Source organism: Bos grunniens, chromosome 28, assembly GCF_055505025.1.
Source record: "Bos grunniens cultivar Pamir isolate PY7600 chromosome 28, Bosgru_T2T1.0, whole genome shotgun sequence".
In the NCBI taxonomy this organism is placed as follows: Eukaryota; Metazoa; Chordata; class Mammalia; order Artiodactyla; family Bovidae; genus Bos; species Bos grunniens.
In genome coordinates, this window is record NC_141192.1 from 25,417,208 (window position 1) to 25,432,169 (window position 14,962).

Sequence of the window (14,962 nt, forward strand, 5' to 3'; positions counted from 1 at the left end):
AGACACAACGGAGCGACTTTCACTTTCAGAGTGTATTTATAACTAGAAGTTTGTACCTCTGATCACCTTTGATACCATACAAATATATTACAAAATTATTGACTATATTTCCTACACTAGACATTTCATGCCCATGATATTTATTTTGCTACTGGTATTTTTGCCTCTCAATTTTGTTTACTTATTTCACTCATCCTCCCATGACCCCTTCCCTCTGACAATCACCTGTCCATTCTCTTTGTATAAAAGTCTGTTTCTGTTTTGTTATTTTTGTTCATTTGCTATACTTATTAGATTCCACATGTAAATGAAATCATAGAATATTTCATTGTCACAAATAGCAAGATTTTATTTTTTTATGACTAATACCTCATTGTATTTACATATATGTATTACATCTTCTACATCCATTCATTTATCAGTGGGCACTCCTATATCTTGGCTATTGTGAATAATGCTGCCACAAGCATATGGGTGCATGTATCTTTTTAAATTAGTGCTTTTGTTTTATTTAGAAAAATACCCAGGAGTAGAATTGCTATTCTCCATACTGTTTAACATAGTGTTTGTACCAAATTATAGTCCTACCAAAAGTGCATGAGGTTCCCTTTCTTCCACATCCTTGCCAATGCTTGTTTTTCATTGTTTTTTTTTCCTGAAAAGTATGAGGTGATGAGGTGATATCTCATTGTGTTTTGATTTGCATTTCCCTGATGATTAGCACAGAGAAGGTGATGGCACCCCACTCCAGTACTTTTGCCTGGAAAATCCCATGGATGGAGGAGCCTGGAGGGCTGCAGTCCATGGGGTTGCTGAGGGTCAGACACGACTGAGCGACTTCACTTTCACTTTTCACTTTCATGCATTGGAGAAGGAAATGGCAACCCACTCCAGTGTTCTTGCCTGGAGAATCCCAGGGACCGAGGAGCCTGGTGGGCTGCCTTCCATGGGGTCGCACAGAGTCGGACATGACTGAAGCGACTTAGCAGATGATTAGCAGTATTCTGCATCTTTTAACATGTCTTTTGGTCATCTATATGTCTTCTTTGAATAAATGTCTATTCAGGTCCTCTGCCCAGTTTTTAATCATTTTTTGATGTTGTATGAGTTCTTTGTATAATTTGCAAATATGTTCTCCCATTCACTAGGGAACCTTTTAGTTTTATTGATAGTTTCCTTTGCTGTGGAAAAGCTTTTTAATTTAATGTAGTCCCATTTGTTTATTTTGTTTTTTTTCATCCTCACCTGAGGTGACATATCCAAAAATGTATTGCAGAATCTATCCTTTTTTAAAGTAAAATTGACATGCATGAAATTGATGGATTTTAAAAGATGAGTTTAAATGAATGTATATACTCACCAAACTTTTTACCAAGACACACACACATATATATATATATTAGTGCTTAGCCCTCACATTGTTTGTGGAATGGCTAACTGACTTAGCAGGATGAGATAGATGATCCAAGTTCACTTAGAAAGAAAGCGTAGGGACTCAGATGCTGTCAGAACTCAGATGTGTAATTCAGTGTTTCTGATTCCAAAGCATGACCAGTTAACTTTTGACAGATGGATGCTCATTTAAAATCTATTTCATAGACCTTTGAACTTCAGTCATCACCAAGGTTCTTAGAAGTTCTCAGACACTACAAAGTAGTATCTAGACTCTAGATCAATACCGATTTTTCTCTGGCAGAAAGGGAGGTATTTCTTCAGTCTGTTTATAGCTTCATTATTCAATGTGGTGGTTAAATCTACTTTATTTCACAATCTTCTAAAAAATGCCCAAAGAAACATTTTATTCACATCTAATACTTGGATAATGGGACTGTAATTTTGTAATGTTTATAGGTTGGGAAGGCAAAAAAGTAAACTATAGTAAACTACTTCCTCCTCTTTTTAAAAGATTGCAGCCCTGTCTAAGCTTCCTTATATGTTCCTATAGGGCATTTTTTAAATTACATGATGTACATTATAAGATTATTTTGGCTTTAGAGGAAATAAAGAAATAAAGCTGCTTTCAGATGGGATTCAACAAACACACCAAATTCTACTGAGACCAATTATTCCTGCTACATAGAGTAATGATATAATTTAATAAGACATAGTTACCCATATTTATTTGCAATAGCTCCAGGATTTCTATTGAATGGCTGTCTGTTCTTTTATTACCTTTTTCTATCCATTTAAACTGCCTTTGATCATATGCAAAATTAGAGAGTAATCGATTGTTTGGGCAAGAAATGGGGAGTGAGGATATGGACTGGAAATAGATTTTTCCCCCTAATATTTACAATAGTTTTCCCTTTTAAGGTGTAGTGGGCTGGAGAAACCTTGAGTCTTTATTTTGAATCTCTATTATTTTGAGTGTCATATAGTTAAGCCTTAGATTTCTATTTCCAATGGAAACAATAGCCACCAAAGTCCTTAATATTAATAGAAGCATAAAGGTCATCTAGTTTATAAGTTTCTGTCCAGGTTGTTCATCAGGAACACTAGGAACACAGGAACATCAGTTAGAATTACTAGGTTCTGTGTTATATGAAAGAAAAGCTCTCCAGGTAATTCTGAGTTTGATCCCTGGTTACAAACCATTGATGGAGTCCAATTTCTCACTTGATGTTTGAATCATCCAAATGGTTATTCAATAGCAGGGAGATGTTCACGTCCAGAGCATGTCCTTTCCTTCTTTGGACAGCTGTGATTGTTAGAAAGTCCTTGCTTAGGTATAGTTGAACTCCGCCTCTCTTCAGCTTAGTCCATTTATCTGGTTATCTGCTCTGCCAAGGATACCACAGAAAGAAAAGTCTCACATTTTTAGAGCTGATATCCAGATCTGCATTCATGGTCTTATGTATCAACTGAGCATTTAACAGAACTATTGTTTCCTTACTCTCATTTTAAACACAAACAAAAGCAAATAAGAATGTTAATCAGGAGTAGATGCTATCGTGAAAGGGGCCGTTAACCCAGAATAACATCTGGTATTGAAAGAGTCTGTGGTAAGAAAAGACATGGGAAGTTTATGGTAAGCCCCTATCAATAAGAGAGTCAGATTGTAAACTGCTTGCTCAGGTTCAAGAGCACGGTCTTGTGATATGTTCTAGAAAATCACACACATTTTCAGTAACAGTTCCTGGCATGGTACTAGGCTCTGGTAGAGTTGGAGCCCTTGAGCATGGGACACCAAGGGAAATGTGGTCAGAAATATTCACCATGAAGTGGGTTTTGTCAGACTATTTCAAAATGTCCAATGAACCCAGGACCAATTCATGGTAAAATGAGATTGATATGTATAGCACTGAACAAGAAAACACTTGATTATCAGCAAAAGATGCAGGATTTGAATATAAGAGCTCTGCTTTGTCTCTTCTCTTTACCATGACTGTATCATGCTGATGGTCAACTTGATTAGAAACTAGTTGAGGTCCCAAGCACCCTATGATGCAGGTAGATTTTGGTTAGGAATTTGGCCTATTTGTTAGACTATCCCCAGATGAAGTATTATAGGACTTTCCTATGGGACAACCCTGTGTTTTCTACAAGTGAGCTGTCCTTTCCTGCCTGAAGGTTTTAGGTATAGTTGTTAGCGTACTCTTTTCCAAAATCCTCAGAGGTGGTTAGCTCAAGTATATTCAAAGGATCACAGATTAAGAGTGTATTCCAGATTTTATTAAATGTAGTTTGTTCACTTATTGATGTGACAGATAGCCTATTTAATCTATTGTTGAGATAATTGTAGCCTTTGAAATAGTATCATTAACTCTTTGTAGAAATAAACTCTATGTGATTATGGAGAAATAATTCTTTTATATTATCCATTATATCTATTCATCACTATTTTAATTCATATATATCAATGAGTAAGATTGGTCTATCAGGGGTTGCCAAACTACAGACTCAAACAAAATCCAGCACATAGCCTGGTTTGTATGGCCCATGAAACAAAGGATCGATTTCACATATCTAGAGAGTGGTAAAAATGAAAGAATATTCAATAGACACTGTATGTGGCCCACAAAACCTAAAATTAAAGGTATTAAATAGATACAGGTCATTCATTATTATTGCTTCAATCTAACAAATTTAATAAGATCTATTTTAAGATACTGTATGTACAATGTCAGTCCCTTAAATTTATTATTCAATCCTCACCACTTTGCTACCTACCCCTTCCAACTGCATCTTCTCACTTCTATCACCTGCAGTTAAAACTGGGTGAGTGTCAAAATGGATTAAAGACCTACATGTAATACCAGAAATTATAAAACTCCTAAAGGAAAACATACGCAGAACACCTGATGACATAAATTAAAGCAAGATCTTCTGTGACCCACCTCCTATAGTAACAGAAGTAAACATAGCAGGACCTAATTAAACTTAAAAGCTTTTGCACAGCAAAGGAAACTACAAACAAGGTGAAAAGACAACCCTCAGAATGGGAGAAGATAATAGCAGAGAAAACATCTGACAAAGAAGTAATTTCTAAAATGCACAGGCAGTTCATACAATTTAATATCAGAAAACCAAACAACTCAACCAAAAAGTGGGAAAAAGACCTAAACACACATTTCTCCAAAGAAGACATGCAGATGGCTAACAAACACATGAAAAGATGCACAACATTGCTCACTATTAGAGAAATGCAAATCAAAACTATAATGAGATACCACTTCACACCAGTCAGAATGCCCCTCATCAAAAAGTCTACAAAAAATAAATGCTGGAGAGGGTTTGGAGAAAAGGGAACCCTCTTGCATTGCTGGTAGGAATGTAAATTGATACAGTCACTATGGAAAACAGTATGGAGATTCCTTTAGAAACTAGGAATAAAACTACCATACGACCCAGCAATCCCACTAGTAGGCATATACCCTGAGGAAACCAAAATGGAAAAAGACATATGTACCAAATGTTCATTGGAGAACTATTTAGAATAGCAACCTAGATGTCCATCAACAGATGAATAGATAAAAAAGCTGTGGTACACATACAGTGGAGTACTACTCAGCCATAAAAGGAATGCATTTAAATCAGTTCTAATGAGGTGGATAAACCAAGAGTCTTTTATACAGAGTGAAGAAAATAAGAAAGAGAAATATAAATATCATACACTGATGCCTATATATGGAATCCAGACAGATGGTACTGATGAATTTATTTTCCAGACAGCAATGGAGAAACAGACATAGAAAACAGACCTAAGGACATGGTGGGAAAGGAGGATGGAGAGGGCGAGATGCATGGAGAGAGTAACATGGAAATTTACAATTCCATATGTAAAATAGATAGCCATCAGGAATTTGCTGTATGACTCAGGGAATTCAAACAGGGACTCTGTGACAATCTAGAAGGGTGAGGTGGGGAGGGAGATGGGAGGGAGGTTCAGGAGTGAGGAGACATAGGTGTACCTATGGCTGATTCTTGTTGATGTATGACAGAAAACCACAAAATTCTGTAAAGCAAATATCCTTCAGTTAAAAAATAAAGTGGCAAAAAATTGGGTGAGTGTCACCTCATCTCTGAATTATTAAGTAGCTGCTACATTTGTGGTGACAGTGCACACTTCTCACTGTCCTGACTTTGTGTTTCTACTCAAGTTTTTTCTATCTACTGTTTACCCACCATCTTTTTAATGCAATTAATAAGTAGCTATTTTCCATTTCCTTCATCATGCTTTCTGTACTGCTCCAATTTAACAATGATCACTTTCTCCACTCCTCTGAAACCTTACACCATCACTGAAACTTCCTGTCTTGGTCATTTTATACATCTCTTCTCTGGTAGGATTTGGGTCCCTTGAATGCAAGATCTAATTATTTTGTAGATCATTGTACCATACCTGAAATAGCTCCATGCAAACGGTGCTATCCGCCTGACTATAGTTTTGGTAGGGCCTTTGTAATCTGGGAGTAAACCTATTCCATGGGAAATGTACTTTTAGTTTTACTTACTTATATTTAAAATTTTACTTATCTTTTGAAAACCACTATTATGCTGGAATTGTTCTCCTGTCTTTAGTATTTTACTACACCTGAAGCATTCTGTATGACCAGAAATTTTCTTAGTGATAGTAAATTTCTTTCATTCTTTCTTTGTGGTAACCTTGGGTAATATATAATCTGAATAGGACTCTGATTGGAATTTAATTTTTTATGAGTTGTAAACTCTCAGGGATAAAAACTAATAAACCAGTGAGTTTTGTGTGAGGGGTAATAGTTTATTTGTATTCTCTCTTATATTTTTTCATTTTTTTTCTATCAAGAGTCTTTTCTAGAACACTGGAATTATTATTTTGATATATTTCAGTTCTATATTCCTACCTACTCTTTCCATTAAATCATTTTAAATCCAGATCTATGAAGGGAGGAAAAGCATTAGCTGCTACACTGGAACATTCTCCTGAGGTAATAACTTTGTTTGAAGTTTAGCGAGTTTGAGAGTTATTAACCTTAAAACTCTATTTTATGAGGCTCTTGTATTTTTTCAGTATAGTTGAATAACAATAGCTTTCAATAGAACTCTTCAGGATAATGAATAATAACATCATTTCAAGTTGATACTGTCTGCTGATTTATTCTTGTCTCTAGCACCTACTAAAGGAGAGACACTTAGCAAATGTTAGAAAATTAACAGTGACATGTCTACATGGTATAAAACAGTGTAATCAATTCAGAGTAAAAACCAAGGGAAAACATTTTTTATCCTTTCCTTCTTCCTCACGTACATACTTCCAACTTTCTTTTGCTCCTTACATATCCAACATTTTATAGGAAGTTGGCCTTCGAAGAAATATAGCATCCTGAAACTGTTTAATTCACACTGCAACTGAAATACCTGAATTGTAGAAATCTGATTTCAAATATTGTCTCTGGAAGTGTTAGGTAATTAGAATAGGAAAAAGGAGTCCAAAATAGTGGTTGCTAAAAGACAAAGAAAAGAAAAGCTTGAGAAAATGGAATAAAGGAAGGTCCGAGGACCAGAGTGAGAACCTCAGGTGAAACAAACAGCCCTCCTAGCTAGCCCAATTTACATAGGATTTGCGTCCTATAGGCTCAGGGGGAGAAGAAAAAACACAAAAAGAAGAGCCAAAATTGAGCCACTCACCTCTTTTGGGTCGGCCCGCTCTCATGTCTCGAGGATATATTTGCCTTTGCTAGTCAAATAAAACTGAGCTGTAACCCATCTGTAACACTGGCCCACCATTTAAACTGAGCTGTAACAGCTGTAACACTGGTTTGCCATTTAAAGTTTTTGCTGCAGCAAGATAGAACTGAGGAAATTATGCACTCCCCTGACAAAAGCATCACCAAGTCTTTTTCTCTGATTTTTAGTAGAAAATAACTAAACATCCAACTTGTTTTAAAGTTGACTTTATTGATTAGTTCAGTTTTTCAGCTTTATTGTGATATAATTGACATATACCATTGTTTAAGGTGGACAATGTGACAATTTGATATACATGTATACTGCAAATTATCACAATAATATTAGATAGAGCCTCAATTACCTCACGTAGTTGCTTTTTTGTTAAAAAAAAAAAATGTGGTGAAAACTTTTATGATCCACTCTCTTAGCAACTTTCAAATATACAGTATGGACAGGCTTCCAAGTTTCCTTTGGTGATCCCTGTGTATGAGACCTTGGAGAATCTTACAGGAAACTTTCCACAATGTTAGGAAACTGAATGTCACTTTCAGTTCTCCTGTTTCCCTCAGGAGAAACCATAAGCCCAGTGAGGCCCTCTTGGTTGGGGTGCTGTGCTGTTCTGGTGGAGGGGCAATGGGGGCCAAGGAGAAACACCCCCTCTTACCCTTCTGATGTGGTCCTCCAGCTATGGTGTCCATGGGATGCTTCACCTCACCCCTGGGCTCTGGGATTTTCACATTGGTGACTGTCTATGGATACTTGGTATTTGCTGCTCTTGTGAGGAATGCTGAGGTTAGAATGATCTATGTCATCATATTTATGATGCTACTACTCTTTTAATTGGTAATTTAAATAGCCCCTTCAAGTAATGCTCAGGTCTTCAAAAAAGAAAGCAAACCTGAAAGTTCCAGATTTCCCATCTTCTACCTCTCTTCTTGGATATTCTCTAAGGAAGATATGTGCATGTGGGAGGGGATATGGGTAGTAATAAGGATTTATGCAACTGTGTGTGTTAGTTGCTCAGTCGTGTCTGACTCTTTGTGACCCCATGGTCTGTAGCCTGCCAGGCTCCTCTGTCCATGGGATCCTCCAGGCAAGAATACCAGGGTACATAGCCATTCCCTTCTCCAGGGGATTTTTGCAACAATAGGGATTGAATCTGTGCCTCCTGCATTGCAGGCAGATTCTTTACCATCTGAGTCACCAGGGAAGCCCCATGGATTTATGCAAGCTGTGATAAAAAGGAGATTTAAGACCTTTACTTATTTGTTTTACTGACCTCTCTGATCTTGAGGACAGTTTCTTCTGTCCATGTGGTGACTACTACCCTGTTGCTTCACCAGTTTCGGTGATCTGGATTCTGTCCACTTGTTATGGCCTGGTAGTATCCCCTGGATCATCTGGCCTCTTTGTATTCCCCATAGCACTATAGGCCTTGCAAAAATCCTAGTATGACTTAAATTCCAGATGATTTGCTGTACTTTCTTCCCTAGGGAGGCACCTGTGTGGAAACTCCTCAGTCAGTCTCAACATTCCTTCTAAGGCTGTCTATCCTGCTGAGGTAAAACCACTGAACCAGGGCTGACTTAAGGTTACCTTGGGGTGGCAGTAGCCCAAATATGTATAGGGCAGCCAGCAAACCAGCTTCCTCCTTTACTCACAAACAGAACCATCTCCCTCTACCTCTCTCTGATGTATTTCCCATACCTCCTCTTTCTGTAGGTGGAAGTTCCAGGAGTGAAAACAGGAGAAATAATTACTTGCTTTCTCACTTCTGTCTTCTCTTCCTTTGCTCTTTTCTGTACTAGAAATATAGTGGTCTCTACTCACCCCCTTTATTCCACATAATGCTGCTGCTGCTGCTAAGTCACTTCGGTCATGTCTGGCTCTGTGTGACCCCATAGACAGCAGCCCACCAGGCTCCCACGTCCCTGGGACTCTCCAGGCAAGAATACTGGAGTGGGTTGCCATTTCCTTCTCCAATGCATGAAAGTGAAAAGTGAAAGTCAAGTCACTCAGTCGTGTCTGACTCTTCGCGACCCCATGGACTGCAGCCCACCAGGCTCCTCCGTCCATAGGATTTTCCAGGCAAGAGTACTGGAGTGGGGTTCCATTGCCTTCTCCACTCCACATAATATTCCTCTCTAAATATGAAGAGGAATATTCTCTATGTTATAAGAGCACTTTATGATCTGAATCATTCATGCCTACTTGCTGTTATGATGAATTGAGATGCTTGGTGAAAGGATAAAGAAATTTAGAATATTCTTTCTGTAACAGTAATTTTATATACCAAATACTGAATATGATATTCTTTCACTTTGTATTTCTTCCATGATAAGATCCAGTCTTCCCTCAAGCAAATGGATATCTCCAATGGTATAAAAAAGTCAAGAGAGAAAATAACATTAAAACTTTATATAATATTCCTCCTCTAACAGAGCAAATAGTTGTTTGCAGTGAGTCACAGAGCTTACCATCTACTTCTGGTTTAGACAGATAACTGGCTTGAATTTTTCACTTTTAAACTAGCTGGGACAATTTGGGAAAATGATACAGAAATTTGGATTTTTTTCAAGAAAATGTTTTAATATTTAAATTACTCTATTTAGACAAAAAAATTTTCTACGATTTTACAGTTTTACTCAAGATTTTATTTTTATTTACTATAAAATATTAAAATAGAAGACTGTCTACATAAAATGTGATAATTACTGAGTTTTCCTTGACTTGCTTAAATCCAGGTAAGTGGTTTAACTATGATTTTTACTTTATGAGCTCTAAAAATTCTCCATGTGACTCCTCTATTTTGTATTGTCTCTAGGCTAAGTTCTTCCACAGCACAGTACTGACTAGTGGCATGAGGAATAGTATAGCAGGAGAATAGCCTCCGAAAGTCATTTCAGAACTGATCTAGAGGAGGTAGATAATCTTTACATAATACAGGAAGTTCCAGTGCCTCTGTATTAAGAGATACTAAATATAAATACAAAATACTAAATATATCATTTGATCCTTGTAATTCATAGAGAAATAATTCCTTTTTACATCTCTTATATAATAGGTTTTCAGTAAATGCCCACTGTTTCTATGTTCACTGATTTTCCATTTGTTAACTGTTTATCATTTTGCATTAGGAGATAATTAAATAATGACTGGTTACTGGAGGTCTGAAATACCTACTGAATTTTCCATTTTGTACACCATATTCTTTGAACTGCCTCACTGGAAAAGACCCTGATGCTGGGAAAGATTGAAAGCAGGAGACAGAACGACAGAGGATAAGATGGTTGGATGGCATCACTGACTCAATGGACATGAGTCTGAGCAAGCTCTGGGAGTTAGTGATGGACAGGGAAGCCTGGCATGCTGCAGTCCATCAGTCCATGGGGTCTCAAAGAGTTGGACATGACTGAGTGACTGAACTGACTTGAAGGAACACATGTATACCGGTGGCGGATTCATTTTGATATTTGGCAAAACTAATACAATTATGTAAAGTTTAAAAAAAAATAAAATTAAAACAAAAACAAAAACAAACAAACAACAAAAAAAACTACATTAGATATTTTTATAGTAATCAAAAATTGGAATCCTCAATAAATAAGACCACAAATTGAAACAAAAAAAATTTATCATGAAAGTCTTCAGTAACAATCTTTTTTTTTTTTTTTTTTAGGTGTTTTGATAGAATCAATGATAGGGATATACTGAGTGATTACCTCAAAATTATTCAGAGCTTTAAATTTCGATTTATCTTTTCATTATAATAAAGAGAGGATATACTTGCTTTTTAATCATCTACTCACAAATTTTTATCTAGGTTCACAATTATTAATCATCACTTTACACAAAAATGTCTCTTAAAAGTTACCAATCTGGCAGATGGTGATTGCAGCCATGAAATTAAAAGGCGCTTACTCCTTGGAAGGAAAGTTATGACCAACCTAGATAGCATATTCAAAAGCAGAGACATGACTTTGCCAACAAAGGTCCATCTAGTCAAGGCTATGGTTTTTCCAGTGGTCATGTATGGATGTGAGAGTTAGACTGTGAAGAAAGCTGAGTGCCGAAGAATTGATGCTTTTGAACTGTGGTGTTGGAGAAGACTCTTGAGAGTCCCTTGGACTACAAGGAGATCCAACCAGTCCATTCTAAAGGAGATCAGTCCTGGGTGTTCTTTGGAAGGACTGATGCTAAAGCTGAAACTCCAGTACTTTGGCCACCTCATGCAAAGAGTTGACTCATTGGAAAAGACTCTGGTGCTGGGAGGGATTGGGGGCAGGAGGAGAAGGGGACGACAGAGGATGAGATGGCTGGATGGCATCACTGGCTTGATGGACGTGAGTTTGAGTGAACTCTGGGAGTTGGTAATGGACAGGGAGGCCTGGCATGCTGCAGTTCATGGGGTCGCAGAGTCAGACATGACTGAGTGACTTCACTTTCACTTTCTTCAACAGTGAGATTAACAGATTAGGAAAGCTGATTAATTTGATGGGGTTCAGCAGAATTAAGAAGGCAGATTGCTTCTTAATTCGGACAAGACTGAGTGACTGAACTGAACTGAACTGAATAACTTCTTCATTAACAAACCCAATTATCTCTTCAAAGTGTCCATCCTCATCCTTCCTCTTCAGCCTGTGACAATGTGGACCATCTTTCTTGACTCTACTCCTTCTATTGCCCTAAACTATTAAGTTTCTTATGACTGTCTTCTACAATATTTTTGCTAAATAGGCTTGTTACCCTTCCACATGGCATTCTAACCTTGCCCATTAACAATATAGGCATTTTCAAACCTTTCTTCCTTAATATAGTTTTTTATTATTTTTTTTTTTTTTAGTGGCTAATTTCCAAAGATCGACTCCTGAATAGTGGCTAATTTCCAAAGATAGACTCCTGACCCAACGAGCCGTACCTCTGGGTGTTCATACACTCTCTGAATCTGTGTTGGACCTCTGACTTACTGGTTACTGATAGAATGTGGTAGAAGAGACACAAATTCTGAGGTGTGGTAATGGATGTTCACTAGACTTACTGTGGAGATAGTTTTGCAATAAAAATAAATATAAAATCATTTTAGTATAATCTGAAACTAATATAATATGTCAATTATATTTCAGTTTTAAAAAATGAAAGACTTCCCTGGTGGTCCAGTGGTTGAGAATGCCCTACTTCACTGCAGAGGCACAGGTTCTATCCCTGGTCACGGAGCTAAGATCCCACATGCCACATGGCATGGCTAAAGAAAAAAATTAAAAAATGAAACTGCTCAGGTACTAGATAAAAGCATGGATTAATTTCTAGGTATAAGGAAAGCTTTCTTATCAATGACTCAAAATCAAGATTCAAGTAAGAAAAGATTAATAAGTTGAATAAATGACACCAAAAAAACATAAAAACTGAACATGACAAATAATATAAAAATACAAATTACAAACTTGGAGAAAATATTTATAACATCACACATTGAGGGCAATCTCTCTAATTATAAACAGGGCTTTTAAAATCATTGTAAAAGAGAGGAAATGCAAATGAAAACTTGATGGAAAAATAGACAAAAGATCTGAACAGACATTTCATAGAAAAATATATAAAATAGTCCTTAAATATATAAACGATGTTCAAATTTACTCATAAGGTATATGAAAATTAAAGAGTATATTATAGTAGCATTTCTCACCAATAATATTCACAAAAATCCAAAAGCTTTGTCTCTGGTTTGTAGAACTTTGAGGAAAAAGGCATTTTTATGCTTTATGCAAGAGGCTGGTGGAGTGTAACATTTCAACCCCTTTGCCAGTTAGCAGTATTTTCCTCCCATCTCCAAATCTCTCTTCATTTCCCTACTTCTGATACTGGAGATGGAAAGCATTTCTCCTTTGCCCACTGGCATCATATTAAGCTTGGCAAGCAAAGGGCACTGGAGGGACACTGGGAGGAAGAGGCTGTCTGTGTGTTTCCATTATGCTTTCCTTTCTTCTTGCTTCTGCTTGGCTGGAATGTGGGATACTCAGTAGAGCCCACCTCCTGTGAGTTGCAAGGTTCAGTTGCATCCCCACAGGCAGGTTTCAGGTGAGTTCCACAGGTAACCTAGCTGGTTTCCCAGAAACTTTAACATCTCTCCAGTGAGATAATTCCTGTTATCCTCCTAGCAAATATCCTTTTCAGCCCCTAGCTAGTGCCTGCCCCTCACCCACCTCCATAGGCAGCTTCCAGTCAAGTTTCATCTGCACCCCAGTGGGTGGTTTCCTGTTTGCCAACTTTGGCATGAAGCCCGTCAGCAAACTTCTATGCTATTCAGGGAGGTAACTGTTTCCGCTCCAGTGAGATCTAAATCTTAGCTTTTTCACGGAGGTGACATTTCTTAAAATTTTTCTTCTTTTGGTATTTTTCTTCAGCTTCAGGATAGTAATTATCCCTGTATCTTACATGTCTATGTTCTTTAGAGCTTTCTTTACACCTTAGTAGCCAGTCATCTATTATTAGTTAATAATTCTGTATATTAAACTTTCTATGTTCAAATTACTGTGGAGTTTCTGTATCCTCATTTAACTTTGATTGACTCAATCCCTAACGAGGACAATTGGGAAATACCTAGCAAAACTACTTTTTTATTTATCATTATGCTTTGCAACGCTGCTTCTATGAGTGTGCTATACTTGAAGTTGTTGCAGTGTTGTTTTTAATAGGTGAATTTAGACACATTGTCCATGTTCACCTATAGGAAATTGGTAAGAAGATACTGAATTTTTACAAAATTTCGGCAGGTCAAATCTGGAACATTATGAGTAGCTCCTCCCCCAAATAAAGATATAAATGGATAATAGCCAATTGACATAGATTAATCCATGAGTCCATTTTTAAAATAATAGAGTATAAATACTGGGAGCATTCTTTACAGAAGAATTTCAGTTAAGAATTATAGAAATAATTACAGATTTTTAAAATCACCATTTAAAAAATACCAGTAGATGCAAACATCAGTTTAGGCAAGACCTATAAAGAGTCGGACACGACTGAGTGACTGATCTGATCTGATCTGATTAATGATTGTTAAAGGCATTGTGTAAAAAGTTCTTGGGAAAAATATAACCACTTTGTTTCAAAGTATCACCCCACAGATTATTTATTAAATACAAAATGAAAGAAATGCCCCTCAAATGGAAAAACTGTAGACATTTCCTAACCCAAGTGACAAAACTCAGAATTACTACAAGTTGAACAAACTGATATTGGCTGGCTTCCTATGTGATAACATGCAGTGCCATGGAAATTCACCTCACTAGTGCAGTTGTTGAGGTTTAGTCATTAAGTCATATCTGACTGTTTTACTACCCCATGGACTATAGCCCACCATGTTCCTATGTCCATGGGATTTCCCGGGCAAGAATACTGCAGTAGGTTCATTTCCTTCTTGAGGGGATTTTCTCAACCCAGAAATTAGACCTGTGTCTCCTGCTTGGCAGGTGGAATTTTTACCACTAAGCCACCTGGGAAGCCCTCAATAATGCAGTATTCTTGCCCACACAATGAACTTGAATCTACTCATGTAGATTCTACTTATGTAGAAACTATCACACATTTCCAGATTGTGGACTATTCTACACAATAACTCTCAAAAAAAATATCAGTGACTATAATTTTATGAAAGTGGCCGGGAGTGTGTGTGTGGAGGTAGGGGGACAGGGAGAACTATTCCAGATTAAAGGACACCAAAACGACATGGTACATAAACACACACACTTACACGTGCATGCATATGATTCTTTTATTGATGTATCCCTTTTCTGGCTTAACAACCTGTGACAGA